The sequence below is a fragment of the Hevea brasiliensis genome, chromosome 12 (genome assembly GCF_030052815.1).
Source record: "Hevea brasiliensis isolate MT/VB/25A 57/8 chromosome 12, ASM3005281v1, whole genome shotgun sequence".
Lineage (NCBI taxonomy): Eukaryota > Viridiplantae > Streptophyta > Magnoliopsida > Malpighiales > Euphorbiaceae > Hevea > Hevea brasiliensis.
In genome coordinates, this window is record NC_079504.1 from 1,007,123 (window position 1) to 1,031,487 (window position 24,365).

Here is a 24,365-nt window from a genome sequence, read left to right on the forward strand (position 1 = left end):
TTTGATATGTTAGTGACTAGTCTTTTAAAAATTAATTTTGGAAGAGTTTGTCAGTGAAAAGTATTTGCTAGCACACAAGAATTTATAAAGTTAATTAGTAAGCCTAATTAAGTAAGGCAAAAGAACCTAAAAGTAAGTTATAGTAATATAGTTACCTTAGATGCGGGTAAACATATTACTGCTGATAGGTGTCAGTGAGTACCATAATCAAAATAAGTTTAAGATATTAGTAGATTTGAAAGAAATAAGATGTAGGGAAGTTTTATCTATTGGGATGTATCGTAGTAACTATGCAATATTCTTGATGTTTGTACTGTAAGCTGCAGATTACAGTTCTGACTTGGGATTTATTGTGTAGAGCTACGTACTACCCAATAGTACTATCACGACCCAACTTATGGGCTGAACCGGCACTAGGACCTGGGCCAGCCTAAAGCTCCCAAGGCCCGTAGTAAGCCTAACTATTCCTCAACCCAACACCATATCACATGCACGCCAACGCACGCACACTGCTCCAAATTATCACAAAAACATCCATGGCACTTTAACAGTTGTGAATGCAACATAAAACGTGCCTAGAGTTTAACTACATAGATATATACATATAAGTGATGCATGGGCATGCTTGAACATATAATAATATCGAAATTACAATTAAAATTAATATTTTACTCACAGACTTGACAGTAGTCACTGTAGCAGCTGGCGAAGGAAGAAGGCTGTCCCGACTCACTTGATAATTTTATTACAATTATTTAATACAATTGACTCAATACAAACCAAGAAAAGACCAAATACGTCCTAAGTCGTGCCGAAAATCCTGCAGAGTCTCCCCTATACCTAGGACTTACCCAACCTGCAAATAGGTTTGAAACACACTTCTATATCCACCAACCATACACCCACAACTCAATCATATCACACAGCCCCTCCTGAGCCCATCCAAACAGTCATCAATCACAATATGTAAAATTACAGTTTAGTCCTTATAATTGACCCTTTTGCAAAAACTACCCAAATAAACTCTAAAAATTTTAAAAATTTGCCCCGTGGTCCTTAGCAATATTACTAGGCTAATGCAAAAAGAATCATAATTTTCTGAGCTACCACAAATATTTTATGGATTTTTAATCCCATTTAAGCACTAGAAAATTACAAAAAAGCAAGGTTCGGGTTTACCTATGCCGATTTCGACTCCAGGGACGCTCTCGGGATGTCTGACAATAGTGGGGTAGCTAAAATCTCGATCCAATTCGGAGACTTTTTCGGCAGTCGGTCTGTCTGGCCGGAAATTCACAGACCCGGACAACTATCGAATTTCTACGAATTGAAGGTACCTACACGAAGCTCACAACACGGGGGTTAGTATATAATTTTTATGGAATTTTCTAAGCTCATTTAATGCTCGGAAAAACACTACGAAGTTCCGTGGGACCTACCAAAAAACGGTGTCAGAAAATTTTGAAATTTATATTGCCGTGAAGCTCTCGACGAATAGAGCGCTCTGGTACTCTCGGTTTTCTTGTGGAGTTCACGGTTTGCGAGAAATCTAGCCCAAAAGTCAAAATGGGCTAAAACTTCTCGAATAAAAATTGGATAAACCGCTCAATGGATTTTGGTGTTATTGATGTCTATGGAAAGCTCTCGAGGTGTAGATCTTATTTGACACAAGACCTAGCCCAATCGATGGCCGGATGGACCAAATTTCGACCGGGAAGCAAAAACGGCGCACGCGTGTCGAGTGGTCTTCGCGCGCGTTTTTCGGCAGCCTGGAGCGTCGATCGGCCGTGGGGAGGTGGTGGGGCGGTGAGCCGGCAAGGTGGGGAAGGCTGAGTGGCGGCGGCACGGCCTGGGGGTGAGGGAGGAGAGAGAAAATGAGAAGGGAAAGAGGAGAGGTCGGGCGCACTAGGGAGAAGGAAGAAGAAAAAAGAAAAAGAAAAGGGCCGGTCCGATTCGATCGGTCCGATCCAGTCCGGTTCGATTCAGTCGGTCAGATTTAAGATATAAAATTTTGAATTTTTACTCTGCCTTGGGACTGAAAACGAGGCTCAAATATTTTGAAAAAATTCTAAAAAACTCATAAAAATTCATAGACTCTAAATATATTTTTAGTTTTGCCCTGTGGTCTTTAAATTAATTTTTTAAAATCATCAAAGTTTTATATTCAGGAAATCAAACCCGATTTCGAAAATCCGAAAATTTTCAAATAATTTTCTAAAATTTAAATAAAATAAAAATATTAATATTACTCACAAAATAATACATTTAAAATTTGAGGTGTTACAAGTATACAAGGATAAGAATAGTTGCAAATGGCATCTGTTTTGGTATAGTTATGATAAGATAAAGTTTTCTTATTGGAAAGGAGTTTCAAAATCTTAACCTGGGATTTAAAACTCCAAAATTAGAATATTGAAAGGTTATAGTTCAGTACAAAAGAAAGTAATGACTACACATTAGTGCAAAATAAGCTATAGAATATCGATATATAAAAAAAAAATAAAAATATATTATGAATAATAGTTAAAGTGTTGACTAGAATGGTCTGAGGACCAAGTCAAAGTAATATTGAAGTATAGCGGAGTTGTTAGGGATGATAAGAAGTGCTAAATTAGGACTCGATAGTCAAGTTAAGGAAGAGGATAAGATTGAAGAATAAAATAATTAAAGTTAAGTTGTGAAATGAAAAAAGGAGAAATAAATAGAACAGTAAGAAATGAGAAAAACACTAGATGAGGAATTGCCACCAAGGCAAACAACCTACTTAAGACGCGTAATGATATCCTGAACTATTTTATCAAGAAGGAAATAAGTTAAACAAAAGCAAACAAGATAGTACAAAATAGCATATAGATCTTGGTCATAAATGGAGATGGTAAGATAATGGTTATGGACCTATGGCCGAGAAGGAGATAAGCAGTTCATATATGACCAACATGGTCACAAAAAAAAAAAAAGAGAGAGAAGAGAAGACTACAAAGGAAAATAATTGTTAAAACAACAGTAAGAAAAGAGTAAAACTAAGTTCTCACCCATAGGATTGTACGAGATCCTAGAAAAAGTAGATCCACTAGCACATAGATTTGCTTACCTTTAAAATTACAGTGAATTTGAATTTAACTTATGACAAAAGTTCATAAGAAACTGGGCACACGAGGTAAGCAATCGATGAGTAAATAGTATTGGTTAAAGTGCTATAGACCATTATTCCGATTATGAAACTACGCAGAAATATAAGAAAAACATGAGAAAACAACACGTATGACTATTTGAGGATAGATAGTGGACACAATTTCGAGGACGAAATTTCTTTTAAGGGAGGGAGAATTGTAACACCCCTATTTGCATAGCCTGATATATTTCACTATTTCGGTGACTGGTGTCGATCTGGATAATTAACGATATTAGAACCACATCTAAGGCAACTAGATAAGCCTTAAAAACAAATAATTAGTAATTGTCAAATAGTTAAGTATAAATAAGAAAAATAGAACATAAGAGGTTAAATGAGCCGAGAGTCACAACGATGGGTGACCTTCTCGGGAAGGATTGCGAAGTCGATTTAAACTCAAATTTCGAATCGTAAAATGTAACGCTGCGGTCCTTAGGACTATTGCGAACACAGTGGAAAAGAGAAAATCAAGAAAAAGAATTGTTAAGCCAGTAAAATAATTAGGTCAGGGATCCGGAAGAAATATCGAATTATTTACAAACCGGATCGAACCGGTGAGGGACAGTTTGGTCAATTAACCCCGAGAGCTGACTCCTGACCTAACTGTCAAATAAAATCGGAGAAAAAAAAATTTTGGAATCCGAAATTAAATTAAGGAACTAATGAAAAAATAAATAGAAAAAAAAAGAAAAATGAAAAGTGATGACATCATGCATGATGCAATAAACATTATAATTGACAAAATTTAATTTAATTTGTGGTCTTCCATAAGGGTTAAAATACATAAAAGAAAGAAAAAAAAAAACAAAAAAGTGCCATCTTCTTCAAGTTGCCGTGAGCTTTCCCTCTCTCACCTCTCCCTCTCCACAAAACCACCATTGAAGCTCATCTTTGAGCTTGAAGAACCAAAAATCCCACCATAGAAAATTGTCTTGCCATGGTTAAAGTTTGTTTGGGCAACGAGAAAAGAAGATTCAAGGGAAAGAAAGAAGGAAAAATTTAAGGAAAGGGAGATTGAAAATTCTGCATTCAAGGTTAGTAGCTAAACTTCAAACTTTTAGTTTAATTAATGTATTTATAGCATAAAGAACTTAGAAATATGCTTAAAATGAAATTAATTGGTAGTATTTTGATGATTGTTGAATTTTGAAAATTGAGAAATAATGTTGAAATTGGTTGGGATGGTTGTGGAATTGATGAAATTGTTGAAATAAATCATTGAAAGTGCTTTTTTACAAGTATTTGAAGAACTGTTTTCTCAAAATACAGACGGCACTCTGTCGAAATTTCTATAAAATTTGCGAAAAAATAAAATGGAACAAAAATTTTAACTAGTTTTGAAATTCTAATTAAATGTTTTAATACCTAGTAGAAAATGCTCTCCACTTATAAAAGTAAGAAAATTGTTTTAAAATTCCTTGTAGCGTACTTAATGAGTTATCGGTAGGTGAAGTTCGGTAGTTCATTAGGTATTCTACGGGATCATGTTATGCCTTACAGAGGGGTAAGGTGTGACAGTAAATATACCAAACAAATTTGAGCCAAGAATTGCAACAATTGAGGAATCAAAAGATCTTAGCAAGCTATCTATCAATGAACTCATTGGATCTTTCCAAGCTCAAGATCAAAGATTCAATCTCAAATTTGAAAAATCTGCTGAAGGTGCATTTCTAGCAAGGAACAACTTCAAAGATTCATCTTCTAAAGGAAGCAAGTTCCAGCCAAGAAAGTATCCTCCATGTGGCATATGTAAGAAAACCAGCCATGAAGAAAAAGATTGTTGGCACAAGGGAAAGCCACAACGCTTCAAATGTAAAAGGTTTGGGTATGAGCAAAAGGCTTATAGATTCAAGGAAGAGAACACATCAAACACATCAAATGTAGCACATGAAAAAGAAGAAGAAGAATTTATTGTTTCACTAGTGGGAAGTGCACTAGAAAAACTGAAAAATGGTGAGAAGTGCACCAGAAAATGAAAATCAAAACAATGGTGAGACGTGCACCAAAAGTGAATGAAGAATGTTGGAGAGAAGTGCTCCATGAAGAAAGAATTGGAGAGATGTGCTCCAAAGACAATCAATCAAAGCAGAAAATTGGAGAGATATTGCTCTAAGACAACTTTATTTGGAGTCTTCAGCAAAAAAATCAAGGAGGAGTGTTAAAGCATGTGATACTATTGCTTCAAACTCTAAATTTTCTACAAGTTCCAATGATATAGTTTGTGTATTTTGTTTGAATTCAGATCCTGAAATCTAACTGTAAAAGTAGATGTGAAATGTCTAAACTTGTAAAACGAATTTTCTAAGTAAGATGCTTCATCCCTCTCTTAATTGATGAGGTAGAAACTATGTAATATTTGGCTCTATAAATAGTTATGTACTGCAGAAAGTGTATAAGAAAGAAAAGCAAGAAATTAATCTTATTTTCAACAGAAATCTATCTTATTTTTTTTTAGTTTTTCTTCCTTCAAATCCAACAGTTCTATATGGTTCCTAAGTGAAATTTGCTATTTTAATGGATTTTCTTTAATTATTTTCTTCGATTTTATCTATGGGTAGACCTTGAATGTGGTTAAAGTAAACTCGATCCAAGTCCTGAGATCATCAAAACCACTACCATACAGTTGATTAGAAAAATAAAATATATCAGTGAAAAAAAAATTGACAGAATACTAGAAAGCTTAATTGGAAAGTATACGGAGGCCAGACCACCAGACATCAGCATCAGCATCTCACCAGGCTCACATTATGTCGTATTATCCTTTTTCTAAATAATAATATATTTTCCGCTTAATCGTTGATAAATAAGTATAAAATTATGATGATAAAAAAAGTGTAAAATTATTCACATTTTATTAATAAATTTTTTAATTAACAAACAAGAGAGTATCGCATAAAAAAATAAAAAGATAAATGTTTTTAATAATATTTAAAATAATATTTTTAAAACATAAAAATTCTTTTGATTCCTTAAGATATTAAATGTGATTATTATAAATATAATTACATATAAAAAATAAATTTAATAACATTTTTATTAAATATTTAGTTATATCAAAATTTATATATTTAGAGTGATTAAGCCCAATTTTATATAAAAATTAAGTTAATAATGTCAAATCCAACATTTATTTTTAAATTTGTGTATTTATATACACATATTTTAATTAATTTTATATAAATTTCAATATAAATATTTAATCTAATTATTATAAGAATTGATATACCCACCTATTAATGTGCTCCCATCGTTCTCTCGACTGATGAAGCTAAGACATGTCGCTCCTTCATGCCAAGAGTGCCTCTTCACTCTTAGATGCGCAAATAAGGGGTTCATCGTTAAGCTTTGTTGTTTTCAATATATCGCAGAGTGCTATTGGTGAGGAAATGACTCGTCGAGACCATGCTGATGTGTCCAACCAGGTGTGTGCGTGTATTATTTTTTTTTACTTAAAATAACTTAATATTTCTGTTTAAGGTCTGTTACTAAATCCGCCTTGACGTTGAATTTCAGTTATATGCAAATTATGCTATTGGAAAAGATGTCCAGGCAATGAAAGCTGTGGTTGGAGAAGAACTATGTTCCATAAACCACTTACCGATACAAGATTGATGAAATGTGCGGTGGCAATGGGGCAAGCTACAAGCCGTTCCCCTAGCTGGAAGTCCTGGGCGATCATTTGACAAGAACAAGAAAAATCAGATATGTTAAACTAATTATTTATCAGGTTTCAAAGAAGAGCAACGCTACAAGTAAACAATATCTATTCTTTTTTTAGTGTAGATATATACACTTCTTTGAAGAATTAAGAAGATTATTTATATGAGTCAAGGTAATAAAGTAATTGGACAGGATGGTCCATTCCATAGGGTAGCCGCTATGTTTTCCTCACTTAGTTTAATCTTTGGAATTTCCTGTGTCCTGGGGATAATCCAAACAAGGGTTACACTCCATTCCTTTTCTCTGCCAATCACAAGTTGAGGACCAACTTTGACAAGTTGTTTATTAACAGCTTGGAAGTCTAAAAATTCCTGCTATAAAAAAAAAAACTATATTATTTTAAATTAATGACTGGTTCGAACATGGGTCGTTGCATAATTAGAAGGAGTGGATAGCAAAAAGTTGTTCAATTTAATTAAAACGATATTTTTTTTTTTTGCATCTGAAGACTGTAGGGTTGCATATATATACCGGGAGTCCAATTTCATGTACCAGCAAGTAATTATTCATATGAATTATGCCTCTGACCCACTTAGTATTTTAATATTAAGGCAGCTACAAGCAGACATCCCTTCCCTCTTTTAAATATTCTCTTCCACCTTTTCTTCTTTTTTTTTTTTCATCTCAGAATCTCCTTTGTTTCCTTTGTGTTATATCCTTCCCATTTTCAGTGAGGATTTCTTCTTCTTTTCTTATGTTAACTTTCTTTTAAGCCTAACGGTTAAATTTGATTAAAATTTTACGCGTCAATTTTAACCAATTTTTTTGTTGTCAATTTTGATATAATTTCACATTTTAACGTCAATTTTTATCAGGCTACAAAATTAACAATTTAGAGCGCTAATGTGATAGATAACACAGTTAAAATATTATTATTATTATTATTATTATTATTATTATTATTATAAATAATATTGCTAACGTAGCAGCTGACGTGGTGTGAACTTAAATATTGTTACTGACATGATAAAAATATTATTATTTTATATATTTTTATTGACATGATGTGAACTTTGATGTCAAAAAAACTAAATGTTTTCAATTTTTATCAATTTTAGCCTTTTTTTTTTGTAATTATAGCCAACTAACTATTAGGAAGGAGCAGGATAGGAGGAGAATCAGGGTCGGCACTTAGAATGTTGGATCACTTACAGGAAAATTAATGAAGCTTGTGGATACCTTGGAAAGGAGAAGGGTGAATATTGCTTGCATTCAGGAGACTAAATGGGTAGGAGAGAAAAGTAAGGAAGTGGGTAATTCAGGGTACAAACTGTAGTTTATCGGAAGGGAGAGAAATAAGAACGGAGTAGGCATAATCATAGACAGGACATTGAAAGACGCAGTAATAGCTGTGAAAAGAGTAGGAGATAGAATTATACTAGTAAAGCTAGTACTAGAAGGAGAAACAATAAATATAGTTAGTGCTTATGCCCCACAAATAGGACTAGATAGTGAGAGTAAACAAAAGTTTTGGGAAGATATGAATGATTTAATGCAAAGCATACCGAATGAAGAGAATGTTTTCATTGGTGGAGATTTGAATGGACATGTAGGAAGTGATAGACAAGGTTATGAGAATGTTCATGGAGGTTTTGGTTTTGGTTTTGGTTTTGGCAGTCGAAATGAGGAGGGAAAAAGCATCCTGGATTTTGCTATGGCATACGACCTAATACTAGCAAATACCTACTTTATAAAAAGAGAGTCACATTTAGTGACTTTCAAAAGTGGGCAACATAGAAGGCAAATCGACTTTCTCTTAACTAGGAAGACAAATAAAGCTCTATGCAAGGATTGCAAGGTCATTCCAGGAGAGGCTTTAACAAGTCAACATCGATTGGTGGTCTTGGATGTCAAGTTTATGAACAATTCAAGTAAGGTCAGAAGAAATAGTGTAGCTCGAACAAAGTGGTAGGAGTTCAAAGGAGTAAAGCAAGTGAACTTCAAAAATGAGCTTCTCGAGTTCGAAGCATGGAAGCTGGGTATGGAGGCCAATGATATGTGGATACAGATGGCATCAAAGATTAGAGAAATAGCTAGAAAAATACTTAGAGAGTCTAAAGGACATGGACCACCCTCAAAAGAGAGATGGTGGTAGAATGAGGAAGTACAAAAAGCAGTGAAGAGAAAAAGAGAATGTTATAAGAAATTACCTAAATGTGATAATAATGAGACATATGAACAGTACAAGATAGCAAAGAAAGAGGCAAAAAAGGCAGTTAGTCAAGCAAGAGCACAGACCTTTGAAAAAGTATATGAGAAACTTGGAACTAAAGAAGGGGAGAAAGATATTTATAGATTAGCAAGGAGGAGAGAAAGGAAATGTCAAGATCTTAATCAAGTTAGGTGCATTAAGGATAAAGAAGGAAAAGTATTAGTGAAAGATGAGAACATTAAAGAAAGATGGGGACATTAAAGAAAGATGGAGAAATTATTTTAATGATCTCTTTAATAATAATCAAAATGGTAATAGCGTGAATATAGACTATAGAACAATAGAAAAGAATGTAAATTATACTAGAAGGATTAGATCTTTAGAAGTAAAGGAAGCACTTAAGAGAATGAAAGTGAGTAAAGCCTGTGGACCCGATGAAATACCAAGCAAAGTGTGGAAGTGTTTGGAAGATATGGGAGTGGCATGGTTAACTAAATTATTTAATAAGATTCTAAACTCAAAGAAAATGCCTGATGAATGGAGGAGGAGTATTTTAGTACCTATTTTTAAAAATAAGGGAGACATACAGAGTTGCTCAAACTATAGGGGAATTAAACTCATGAGTCATACTATGACGTTGTGGGAGAGAGTTGTGGAGCATCGACTACGTCATGATACTTCTATCTCTCTCAATCAATTTGGTTTTATGCCCGGTCGTTCAACTATGGAAGCGATCTTTCTCATTAGAAGTTTGATGGAGAAATATAGAGATGTGAAGAAGGATCTACACATGATTTTTATTAATTTGGAGAAGGCTTATGATAGTGTTCCAAGAGATGTCTTATGGAATGTGTTAGAACAAAAGAGAGTATCTATTAGGTACATACAAGTGTTGAAAGATATGTATGAAGGAGCAACTACTATTGTGCGTACAGTGGTAGGGGACACAAGAGATTTTTCGATCTCAATTGGATTACACCAAGGATCAGCCATAAGCCCTTACCTTTTTACATTAGTTTTAGATGAATTGACAAAACATATACAAGAGAGTATTCCTTAGTGCATGATATTTGCGGATGATATTGTTCTGATAGATGAGACACGAGAAGGAGTCAGTAGAAAGCTAGAGCTTTGGAGAAGTACTCTAGAGTCAAAGGGTTTTAAGTTAAGTAGAACGAAGATAGAATACATACATTGCAAGTTTAGTGAAGGCTAAACGGATGATAGGGAAGGAGTTAGTTTGAATGGAGTTGTACTGTTCCAAAGTAATCACTTTAAATATCTAGGCTTAGTCCTTCAAGTAGATGGGGGATGTGAGGAGGATGTTAGTCATAGGATTAAAGCCGGATGATTGAAGTGGAGAAGTGCCATAGGAGTTTTATGTGATCATAAGATTCTCAATAAGTTAAAAGGAAAATTTTACCGTACAGCTATACGACCGGCTATATTATATGGTAGTGAGTGTTGGGCACTGAAAGAGTCGTATGCGTCTAAGATAAGAGTTGCAGAGATGAGAATATTAAGGTGGATGAGTGGCCATACTAGACTAGATAAAGTCCGTAATGAGAGTATTAGAGAAAAGGTAGGAGTGGTGCCAATTGAAGATAAGTTGAGAGAATGAAGATTGAGGTGGTTTGGTCATGTGAAGCGTAGACATACGGAGGCTCCAGTTAGACAAGTAGAGCACGTTAAGTTAGAGGATAGAAAGAAAAAAAATAGGTAGACCTAAATTGACTTAGAGGAGAGTAGTACAACATGACCTAGAAGCATTACATATTTTTGAGGATTTAACCCAAAATCGTTTAGAGTGGAGAAAACAAATCCATATAGCCGACCCCAAATTTTTGGGATAAAGGCTTAGTTGAGTTGAGTTGAGTTATTCAATTGTAAAAAATTAATATTCATGTAATATAGTATAATAAAAATATAAATTTTCCTCTCTCTTCTCTCATTTTTCCTTTAAATGTATTTAAGGAATTTATTTATAAAAATAGATAAAATTTTATTTTATTTTTAAAAATTACAATTTCATGTAAGAACATAAATAATAACAATATTCATCATCTTAGCACATATATAATTATTTAATAATCAATATATGGGTGAATGTGTATATATATATTTATATTATTGGGTGATGCTAGATGAAAGGAGAGACAAAGAGAGAAACACGGGAAAGGAGAGGGAGAGATGTCATGTCTCTAAAAAATATTTATGTTACTTAGTATAAAAAAATAACTTATTATTTTTTTTGAAGGAGGATCTCTCTCCCCCACCCCCACTCACCCCATCTCTCTCTCTATAAAAAAATAATAAATTATTTTAAAAATATAATTTAAGAATAATGAATTATACTAATAAATTATTTTTATTAGAGGCAGAGATAGATAGAGAAGAAAGAGAGAGGTGGGTGGAGAAGAGAGGTCCTCTATAAAGAATAATAAATTATTTTTTATTATATTATATTACATAAATAATATTTTCTACAATTATATTAAGTAATAAAATATATATTTTTTTAAGTTACTTCAAAATTAGTCAACTAGCTATAAGGTTGTTCACAAGTCAGTTTGGAGGCAAATTTACTTCCAAATTGACCAAAACCATAACAATATGAATTAATACAATGGGCAATGCAAACCGACCCAACCCGACTCTAAGTTTGTGTTAGTTGGTTGGTTGGGAGAGAGAGAGAGAGTCACAAGAGAGAGTGTGAGCGGAAGGAGAGTATAAGGAGAGAGAGTAATATGAATTTTATATATAACACTTTTAATTTTTGTTAATTTCTTTTTTTTTTATACTGTGGCACTACCATATATCAGATTATTTAGATATATATTGGGATTCTGGCGTTAGAGATTTTTATGTAATGTTCTTTTAAGTTGAGAGATTTTATAATAACAAAGTAGAGATAGAAATGAAAACGTAACAAACTCAAAAATTAAGGAATGACCGGTAAAAATTAATTCCTTAAAAAATGTTTGAATCAGAATATTATTATTATTATCTCTTTCTTAATTATTTTTATTTTTTTTTTATAAAGTGATCGGTAAGGTGAAAACTCGAACCTGATATTTGTAAGTGAATAATATATTTTGAGTTATTGGACTAAGATAGGCTAGGTATTTTTAATTTTAATGACTTGAAAAAGTAAAAATAAAAATTATTTATTTTATATTGCATTTTTTTTAAATTGCACTATTATTTTTGAACGTATCGTAATCTAATATCTATATATGAAAGTCAAGCCTTAAAAAATGTCTCACATAATAAGATACTTGACATCTTAAAAATTCGCGATGTTATTTCCAAATTTAAAATTAAATGAATATATATATATATATATATATATATATATATATATATATATATCATCTGTTATTAAAAATATAAAATATTATATTTTTATATTCTATAAAACATATTTAGGAGAAAATAATTAATAATTATTTAAAAATAAAAATTTAATTTGACTTTGATATACATATAATTATATTTATATATAAAATAAATTGTCAAGTTGAATGCTATAGACACAAAATTACTTGGGACAGAAAAACAAAAGCGTATTTGAGCATAAAGTGAGAAATGATACCCAGGACCATCTCGTGGGCAAAAGCAAAGCCCCGCCAGAAAGTATTAAAATAAACAAAATCAACACCCAAATCAAACGTTTGTTGATTGATCAACTTACTCTACCATTTTTCAACAATCCCTCTTCTTGTTCTGCTTCTGTGTTGGGTTGCTAATAGCTGTCTCTCAGCATGGGACTCTGCTTCACCAAATATCGTTCCCATGAAATCCCCATCACTTCTTCCTCAGACACAACTTTTTTTTTTTAACCAGAAAATAGGACTTCAGTCAAGAAACTGAGGAAGACTACATCCTATCGAAGTCGAGCAACCTTTGAAGCTGGCGTGGAGGGTTTGTAATCCATCCAGGAACAACGTCACCCAATCTAACAGTGTTAGCAAAATTGCTTAGGAAAGAAAAGCAAAAGCGCATTTGAGAATAAAGTGAGAAATGTTTCCCAAGACCATCTTGGGGGCAAAAGCAAAGCACCTCAAAAAAGTATTAAAATAACCAAAATCAACACCCAAATCAAACGGTTTTTGATTGATCAACTTACTCTGCCATTTCTCAACAATCTCTCTTCTTGTTCTGCTTCTGGGTTGGGTTGTTAATTGCTATCTCTCAGCATGGGACTCTGTTTCTCCAAATCTCGCTCCCATGAAAACCCCATCACTTACTCAGACTCTCCTCCTCGTCCCTACCAGCATCCTTCCAAAAGACCACCCCAAGAACGCTATAGTCCTAATCGCTCGCAGTTACCATCTCTTCCTCAACCTCCTTCTACATCTGTTTCTCCTACGAATCCACCTTCGGATATTGGTCCTACTCTTGGCAAACCTTATGTTGATGTAAACTCTCTCTACGATTTTGATAAAGAATTGGGTAGAGGTCAGTTTGGGATCACTTAAGGTCTATCTCTAAGCGAAAGCTGGTATATAATGAGGACGTTGAAAATGTTAGGCGAGAGATTTTGATGCTACGGCACCTAACTGGGCAACCCAATATTGTGGCTTATGAGGATAGGCAAAATGTGCATTTGGTGATGGATTTGTGCTCTGGTGGGGAGCTCTTCGATCGGATTACAGCCAAAGCTACTAAAAGGTTGAAGCGGCCACGATTATGAGGCAAATTGTGAATTTGGTTCATGCTTCTCATTTTATGGGGGTTATGCATAGGGACTTGAAGCCTGAAATTTCTTGCTTGGGAATAAGCAAGAGAATTCTCCACTAAAAGCCACTGGTTTTGAATTTTCTGTCTTGATTGAATAAAGTTGGCCGCAAATGTGTTTTTTCTCTTCTATTTATGCTTTTTTTTTTTTAATCTTTTGTTTGCATGCAATTCTGCAACTTTTTATTGACTTGAAACTTATAATCAATGATTCAGAAATTGATGTCTTATTCCCACTTATGAAATTTCAGGACAAAATCTAGGATTTCAATCCCACAGTGGCTTAACTTTAAAATAAAAAACTGACGTAAAATCTCAATTCAAATACAATAGATATGATTTTAACTATTTGCTGAAATTTTTAAGCTTTAGAAAATATCTGAAATTTGCAACTTGTGATTTGATGCTAATGGCAAGAAAGAGATATTCAGTTTGCAAGCCTAATCTATTTATTTATATATATAAAATATAAAGGTATTTTTAAAAATTTTTGTTGATAAGTAATTAACACGTGTATTTTTTTTCATGAAAATTATCATATAACATTCTTTATTATACGTAAATTATGAGTTATATAATAATTATCATATTAATGTTATAATATAACTTAAAATATATTAACATATATTAATTATATATATACCTATATATAAATAAATTTTAATTATTTTTATTATGAAATTTTTATTAAAAAATTTAAAAAATAAAAATAATAAAAATAAAATTTTAAATAATTAATAAAAAATTTAAAATATTATATTATTTTATATATATATATATATATATATATATATATATATATATATATATATATATATATTCATCAGTTACACTGAATAAATCCTCGATAAAATGGGATAAAAGTCAGTAATGTGTCCATGTATTTATTTTTTCTCATTGTTTTTCTCTGGTCAATAATTGAAAAGGGTTGACGTGGTTGACCAGTCTCTGTCACCATTGACTTGGCAATGTTGATCCATAATGGCATCAAGACAAACTAAGACACTAGGTTGTTATTAATAATTTTAATTTATATATATATATATATATATATATATATATATATATATATATATATTAATCAATAATTATGATGAGACCCACTAAAATCTACATATTCTAAAATTTTAGATCTTGAATGTTAAAAAAAAAAATATTTACATCATGTGACTCCTCTTAAACGTCAGCATGTTAAACTGACCACGAAAGCACCATTAAAGTCTTAATTTTGTTATGGTTTGGACATTATTGTCATACAGAGCTGTGACTTTGAAATATACTTTCGTCTAACCTAAGTAGTCATGATCATTATTGAATTTAGCTTAACAGGAAGACGAAATTGTATGATTTATGAGAACCCATTAATCTGCAATTTAGTTCAGTTAGAAAGATTTCGTGTGATCTGATTTCTTGATGTGCCTTTATCCACTAACTGCGATTGTTTCTTACATACAGGGTTCACTCACTTGTTTAAGTTCTGAGAGTGTAAATCTTTTTCTGCAGGGCAAGCGCATAGGGACATTGTGGGAAGTCAAATACTATGTTGCCCCGCGAGGTGTTAAATTGGAACTATGGGAAGGAGATAGATGTATGGAGTGCTGGAATCATTTTATACATTCTTCTAAGTGGAGTGCCTCCATTTTGGGCAGGTATATGTTCTTCCATTGTTTTACCGGAAATGATTTCTGTTTTGCAAATTCTATGTTTAATTTTGTCTCTGGCTGATAAGTGGATGAATAAATTTTATAATAGAGAATGAGAAAGGAATATTTGAAGCAATTTCAAAATACCAACTTGACTTACAAAGCAAACCATGGCCTGAAATTTCATCTTCTGCGAAGGACTTCATCAGGAAAATGTTAGCAAACGACCCCAGGAAACGGATCACTGCTTCCCAAGCGCTTGGTAAGTGTATAGTTGTTCATGAAAATTTAAATGGGCAAGCGTAAGTTAATCCATAGAGTCCTAATCTATTACCAAGCACTTGGTAAGTGTATAGTTGTTGTTGATTGATATTACAGTTCACTGGTGGTCGTTAGCCGGGGAAATTTTTCAACATATCAAGGTATTGCCATCACTTATTTAGCTGTATGGACTTCGCTTGGGAGTGCATTAATGTAGTGTGGAATTTGATGAAGGTTTTTCCTTAATATAAAATATAAAAGATGAAATTAATATTGTTCGTGCAATTTGTCTGAAATAGAGCATCCATGGCTGAAGGTGGATGGCAAGGCCAACTGTTAGTGCTGTTCTAAGGGCTTGTTTGATTCAACTGTTGAATATAACTGATAGCTTTTAGCTGATAGCTGTTATTGTTAACTGATAGCTGATAGCTGATAGCTAATGATAGCTGTTTTATGTTAAGTGTTTAGTAAAATTATATTTAGCTGTTGCTGTTGATATGTGAAATGACTGATAAGGGTATATATCACATAATTTATTTAATTTTTAAATAAATATAAAATTATAAATTTATTACATTATATTATTTATTTTATTATTAAATTAAATATATAATTATTAAATTAATATATTATATTATTTAAATAAATATATAATTATTAATCTATTAGATTATATCATTTATTTTATTATTGAAATAAGAAAATAATTATTTTTTAAGATAATTAAATAATTTTAAAAATATAGATAAAATAATAAAATAATTATTATTATTAATAGAAAAATTTATAATTAATTTTAAGTTTTTAGATATAAATAAATATTTTATATTTTATGTTATTAATAAAAAATATTTTAACAAAGTTAAAATACGTTAATTAAAATGTTAAAATTATAAATAAAAAATAAAAACATTAATAATATTAATTTTCAAGTTAAATAAAAAAGAATAATATGATCAAAATAAAAAATAAAATCAAATTAGCCATCAGCCGATGAAAAACACTATAATTTACCTGTTTGGGTGTCTATCAGCTATTAGCTGCACCCATCAGATAAACCAAACAACCCCTAAAAAGATTGAAGCAGTTCAGAGCAATGAACAAGCTGAAGAAAGTTGCTCTGAAGGTAATAGTTTTTGGAATGCTAAGAAACAAGTGTCATATAGTTCCTGACCTTGGAAAGATTATCGTTTTCCTTCTGATGCAGGACAGCCTGCAAGCCTTAGAATTAATATTGATATTTGAGATTTTATGAAGGCTAAAACGATCCAAAATTTTAGATGGAAAATAGTTTGTGAAATGATGGACTCAAAAATTTCCTTAATGAACTAAAAATTTCTTGAGTATTTTACTACTAATTTTCTTGAATTCCTTGACTGCATCATTATCCATCCTAATTAGAATATATATATATATATATATATATATATATATATATATATATATATATATATATATATATACATAAGAAGGTAATAGCAGAAAACCTTTCATCAGAAGAAATCAAGGGCTTAAAACAGATGTTCGACAACATGGACACTGATGGAAGCGGTACAATCACATCCGAAGAACTCAAATTAGGATTGGCAAGAATAGGATCTAAGCTTACGGAGGCAGAAATAAAGCAGTTGGTGGATGCTGTAAGAACTATTTTTTTAACCATAACCCTTCAATCATTTGAAAGATTATTGTTGCCTTGTAAGTATGTGTTAATAATGTGAATTTTGCTACTGGTCAGGCTGATGCTGACAACAGCGGGACTATTGATTATGTTGAATTTATTACAGCAACAATGGATCGCCATAAACTTGAGAAGGAAGAACACTTGTTCAAAGCTTTTGAATACTTTGACAAGGATAACAGTGGGTCAGTGTTCCGCCCTGGTTTTTGTCAGTTATAAATGAAATAAAAAATGTAACTGGTAAAGAATGTGTTTATTGCCATTCTTAATTTGCTGACGATTTCAATTTTCACCAGGTTTATCACGAGAGATGAACTACGACAAGCCATGGCTCAAAATGGTATGGGAGATGATGCTACCATAGATGAAATCATTGAAGATGTGATACTGATAAAGTAATTATCTTCTTTCTTCATATTATAATTTGACTATTTGATTTTCTACTAGAGGAGTGCTAGCAATGTGACTGATTCTCTGATTGATTGATTGATTGATTAAAATGTAGGATGGAAGAATCAACTATGAGGAGTTTGCAATCATGATGAGAAAAGGGACACAAGATAATGGGGAGAATTGAAGCAAATTTGGCCAATAATCCCCCCTTGTACTTGGTTCAAATAAGTCGGCAGTTTCTATTGTTAATTAGTTCCTTAACAGTGCAGCTCTTGTAAATAAATGTTATTGTTCAATGTTCATCACAATTCCGTGAACAATCTCTTGTTCCATTTCATGAACTGCATGTTATTATTTTGGTTGTCATTTCTCAAAGAAAATGTCTGATAAATACAAGAGGAGTATTTTAGTACCTATTTTTAAAAATAAAGGAGACATACAGAGTTACTCAAACTATAGGAAAATTAAATTTATGAGCCATACTATGAAGTTGTAGGAGAGAGTTGTGGAACATCGACTACGTCATGACACTTCTATCTTTGGGAAATTGACCGTACAAGGGTAAGGTAAAATTAAAAATACTGAAATGGGTTAGAAGTTTGGGTAATTACAGAAAGAGGGTGAGGGAACACATAAAGGCCGGTCAAAATAGCGTCCCAAAAGAAAAACGCTATTTAAAATAGCATCCCAAAGAAAATGCTATTCAAAATAGCATTTTGACTTCAAAACGTTATTTAAAATAGCGTCCTGACATCAAAACGCTATTTAAAATAGCGTCCCCACGGACAACCCTGCTCCATGCCAGTTTGAGCAGCAAAACGCTACTTATAGTAGCGTCCCAGCGTCCCAGCGAGACCCTCTCCACATGCACGCCATGCAGCAAGCCAAGCCACGCTACGTAACCTAACAACACGCTAATATGATTAGCGTCCCAAGTATTAGCCCTCGCCACAATTTTAATTATTTATTTATTTAATTTATTTTATAAAATATATTAAATTTATAATATTTTGATCATTTAATTTTATTTATTTATTATATTTTATAAAATATATTAAATTTACATATGTTAGTTGTATACATTGATTTTTTTTAAAGTTTATTTTATGTTTTAGCAGTAGTAATATTAATTTAATATTATATATTTGTGAAATTAATTTTATTTATACATTGTAAATATAATATAATTATACGGTTTAAAAAATATTTATATTCAAAAAATTACAAATATTACCATCGTATTAGAAATTTTATATTTTTGCAAAAAAAATTTCTTAATCATTAAAAAATTTCTTAATTTATAGATTAAAAATATAAATGTATAATATTTGAAATAGTATATTTTATACATCTTAATGGGGACTTTTTTGTTTCTAATATTTAGAACATAGTAGATTGATAAATTTAAAATTATGTTAGTTATAAACGTTAAAAGTTATTAAAGTATAACTAATATTAATTTTTATTCTTATTATAATTATGGATAATATATTTTCTTCATAGCAATTAATAAATGTAATTACTTTATTATTTTCAAATTAATTAAAAAATATATATATAATGTTTACTAACATGTCATACGAGCAATTGGCTTAAAGCAAGATATAAATTAAGTTTACTAACATGTCATACGAGCAATTGGCTTAAAGCAAGATATAAATTAAGACAAGTATTCATAATTATTATACAAATGAAAATAAATATTTAAATTAGTCATGTGCCACAACCAGGTCTTCGAATATGTCGTCTCGGTAGAAGAACTCGATGTTGTCCCCCTTCTTGCTGCTCTTCTGGATCACCTTGTGCATCTTGGGGTTGGGCAGGTTGCCCTTGTTATTGTCCTGATGATTCCTCCCCTGCAGTATAATGCATAGCTCCTTGTTCATGGTGTCCAAATAGACCTGCACCAGATGGAATATGGCATAAGGCACCAGACTGATATAGTGCATAGTATTGATCTGAACCATATCCACTAAATTGACTCAAAGCATATTGTGATGGCCCAATGCTAGATGGTCTGCCAAATGGAGCAAATAAGCTACTCATTGGTGTTTGTGGCTGCTGACTCTCAGTGAAGTCAAATGTGCTTCTGCTTTGCACATGAGAATGATATGACATCCATGGTGTTGATGGGCCAGGTATTGATGGGGTAGGCATCCAACCAATATAATGTGTGGGGATAGTTTTTGAATATGGTTGGAATACTGTGGATGGACTAGGATGAGACGGTGCAGGGAGCCGAGGAGCGAGACCAGACGGCGATGCCATGCAGAAAGGGTGAAATGCGACAGGTGGGGGCATAACATCATCAGGTGGAGAGGATTGACACATTGGATGTTGACGACATCGAGGAGGACGTGATCGACGTCGTGTTGGTCTACATGAGGGCCCAGGTTGGTTGATGGGTTAGTCCTCTTCCAATTCATCATTAAAAGTTGCTGCTTGAGGTGCAGACTGAGGAGGTGGCATTTGGCAAAGCCTACTTTCTTATTCCAGAGCAATCATCATTTTCCTTAATGTACGCTTAACTTCTGCCACGTTTTGTGTTGATGGATTTTGTAATTTTATCAAACAATCCTCAATTGCGTCCTCCTGTAAAAATAAAAAATATATACATAACGTTACATTTTAGGTTAAAAAAGATAAAATTATTATTATAAGTATTTAATAATGAAAAAAATACATGTTAATCATTACCACACAACCAATAGCAGCTCCACATATTGAGATCCAACGTCTAGCAGCTCGACGGTACCACTCCATATATTCAGAATGATGGTGTGGTGTGACTAAATCCGCAAGTATACGGGTCATCTCAAGTAATAAAGTGATGAATCAAGTATCGTTCCCACGAGGATTTGCTGTTTGATTACTAAACTATGAATGAAGCGATTATTTGGGCTAATGATTAATGAATAAATGGTAAATGTAAATGAGCAAGGTAAATTGATTAATTTAATTGAAATGGGTAAAGAGCAAACAAATAAATTCTAATTCTAGTTCGCAATTAAACTAAAATTAACAATGGATAATTTAAACGAAAGTCTAATTATGGTAAAAGTGATTCCAAAGTTGGGGGTTTATGCATAAATTAATTGGGATTTGTCTTGGGCATTCCAATTTTTAGGGAAAAATAGAGTTTGAAGGAAATTGATTCTAAATCCCTTTGATATCTTTTTCAAGCAAATCAAAGTGTATTCTAAAATAACCAAACCTACTTTCATATGTATTTGATTACTTTAAAACCCATTAAGTTTTGTAACCAATAATTAATTCCTCTTAAAGTCCTAGTTTATTTCTAAATCTAGGTGATTTTAAGTTCCCATCCATGATTACCCATCAATGACTTTCACCTTTCGGTCCTTCAATCAAAGATTAACACAATACCCAATGGGTACCAACATTAGGCAAGTAAATCAAGCACACAAGGAAGGAATCAAAACTCATAGTCATATAAAATAAGGAAATACCCGGTCCAAATCCACAAATTAATCTAAAATATATTTCACAACTCTGAAATCTAAAGAAATTACTCACTCATGATGGTATTTACAAGAAATATTGATGGAAGAATAAAGAAAAACATGACAAAAGGACTGAAATAGGAAAACCCAGGTGGAAGAACCAAGGTCTCTGGTTTCTGGAGCTCCAAACTCGTGCAGCAGCTCCTCTTCCTAGAGAGAATGGCGTCTTCTCTCCCTCTTTCTATATAATTTTCTTTCCTTTTTGTTTTTCCTTCCTTTCCTCTTATGGCAAAAATAAGGAAATGATGAATTTATATGGTCCCTAAAAGTTTCCCTAAAAGTAAATAAAAGACAAGGAGTGGATAGGAAATGAGGTGTAAAATTATCCAAGTCAGCAGCACTATTCACGTTCTGGGCATTCTGCTTAGGGTTCGGCTTAACCCTAAGCAGCTTCTTAGCAAATTTTAGCCTCTGGTCGCACTGTCTGCTTAAGGTTAAGCAGACCTTCAGCAAATCTCGGCAGACTTAGAGTAAAATGGACTTTTCTGCTCATGCTTGACTTGTGCTGCACCTTAAGCATTGCCGCTTTACCCTAAGCATGACCTTAAGCAAAGTCTCAAGCAAATTTCGGCTAGTTTGCTCTTTCAAGGCTTGATTTCTTCAACTTTCCTCCATGCTTAAAGAACTTCAAATCTCTTCAAATTATTTCCTATTGCACTCATTGATCTTCGATTTGCCACAAAATCCTATCAAAACAACAAAAATTACGAAAATCAAATATAAAGTATCTAAAATTAACAAATAAGATAAAATAAAGCTAAAAACATAAAATATACTAAAATATGAGGGCAAAATGGATGCAAAACTATCCTAAAATGCCTATATGAAATGAGTGTAACAAATTCCCCCAAACTCAAACCTTTGCTTGTCCTCAAGCAAATTAAAACAATTAATACAATTTGGGGTACCTTACCTTAAATTTATGAAAATTACTTATCCAAATTCTCAAGCTTACTTTTAGCCACCAACAAGCCATATACCCACTTTCAAGATGCAAAGAATTCAATCCTTACCAAAGTTATCACCGCTTAGCCTTGGGTCAATTATCCATATCATTAAACTCAAACCAATCAATCACAAAGAATAATCATGCTTAAATAGACTATAGGGTAATCCATAAACTAAAGTGTCCCAAATAATGATGGAAGTACATGAATGTATTAGTGATATCACAATCCCATAGGCAATTCTCCTATTCCAATCTCCACTAATGTAGCAAAACACTATCAAAAGATCAAAAGGACTTTCAAGTGTTGTAATGGGGCTAAGGGGGTGATAATGTGGCTAACAAAGAAAGGATAAAGGTAACAAAATATGAGAATAATCAAATTATTAAAAGATCAAGACACACAAAATTTTTTTATTTTTTATTTTTTTATTTTTTTTTATTTTTTATTTTTTATTTTATTTTTTTTTTGAATCAAATGGGGGAAGGAACTTTACAACTATTCACCAATGCTAGCATATAATTTTGAAGCTTTTGGAGGGACTACATAGATAACATTGACTTTGAATTATCCCTTTCAATTCACCCCCAAACTCATTTCTTTGTGTACTTGGGTAGTGAATTACTTTACATACCATAATTGAATTTGCTAGCCTCTTTTTTTTTTTTTTTACTTTGAATCACTTCTCCCAACTAATTATTATTATTATTATTATTATTTTAAGTGTATCTATCACTCAAAGAATTATTCTCATGGAGGGTAGGTAAGTGTTTGGGTTTATGGCTAGGCATTGATGTGGGTTCCAAAGGAGTAAGAGAGATAAATGTAGGCTCAAATTGGTTTCAAAGGGAAATTTTGAAGTGAGGTTGGCTAAGGCTAAAATATGGGTTTAAAATTCAAAGAATGCCTATATCATTTCTTTTTCAAGTGTATGCTATAATTTCGCCTTGAAAGGTTTAGAAAGATTGTTCTAGGATTGGTGAGACATCAATTAGCTACTTCTCACCTTAAAGTTTTCTCTAGGCACTCAAAGTCAATGCAATTGATTGGGTGGCCCTTGGCTAAGAAGATATAAACTAAGGCAAGAATCTAATAACTTTGCACCTATCTAGAACTTTCAATCCATCAAACCCTTCTAAAAGTAAGCTCAATTGCTCTTCAAAGCAATTCCCAATCCTCTAAGGACAAGGTAAAAAATTATTTTTATGATATGCATGATCCTAAAGTGAATGCATAAATCAAATTAAAACTAAGTGTAATCTATATGAAAACTATATGCAAATGTATGTGTATGAGTATAGACATGTGTGTGGTTTATGTATAAGTGTATGAATTATCTATATATGGATGAATGAAATGCAATAAATGAATGAAAGAAAATTTTAAAAAATTTTGCAAAAATTTTTGCCCTCACCCCCAAACTCAAATGAAACATTATCCTCAATGTTTAAAATGAATGCAAAGATGGGCAAAATTGTGTAAACTAATCAATTAATGAAATTTATACAATTGGGGATTAAATCAATATAAGGTCAAGAATTCCAAAATTAGCTCAAAGTGATATTAACAATGAAGCTTTAGAGAGAAAAATGTGAAAAGGTATCCCAAATGTATGAATTGACACTGCTTAAGATGTTGCTTAACCTGCTGCGTAGGGTAAAGCGGAAGCATAAGCATTGGTAACATACCATAAGCTTAAATGGTGTAAGGGAAGCTGTTACCTGCAGCTGATGTGGAACAGGTGTGGCTCAAAGAAAATTTGTGCAACTCATCAATGTTAGCAAAATTAGGATTGAAGAAAAGATAAAGTGCAAAAATAATGTGCAAGAAGATGAAAAAGTATAAAGAAATAAGATCTAACAATTAAATCAAAAATTAAACCAAAAAGCATTCACAGAGTAACTATGTCCATAGCAGAAAATAAAATAAAATAAAGTAAACTAAAGTAAACTAAAGGAAAGAAGTGCAAGTATAATCATAAAAACTAATTACCAAAGTATTACAACTAGTACCAAAGTTCGAAAACTAAAATAAACAGATTACAAAATAAACTTAAAATAGAAATTAAAACTGCTGCTACTGATCAAGCTCTGCTATCAAGTCTTTGTTCTTTGCATCGAGTCCGCACTGAG

General features: G+C 32.3%; 1 pseudogene; it reads left to right on the forward strand.

Moving 5' to 3' along the window:
* Positions 1 to 13,243: 13,243 nt before the first annotated feature.
* On the forward strand, positions 13,244 to 18,082 carry LOC110632172 (calcium-dependent protein kinase 29-like; annotated as a pseudogene).
* The last annotated feature ends 6,283 nt before the right edge of the window (positions 18,083 to 24,365 follow it).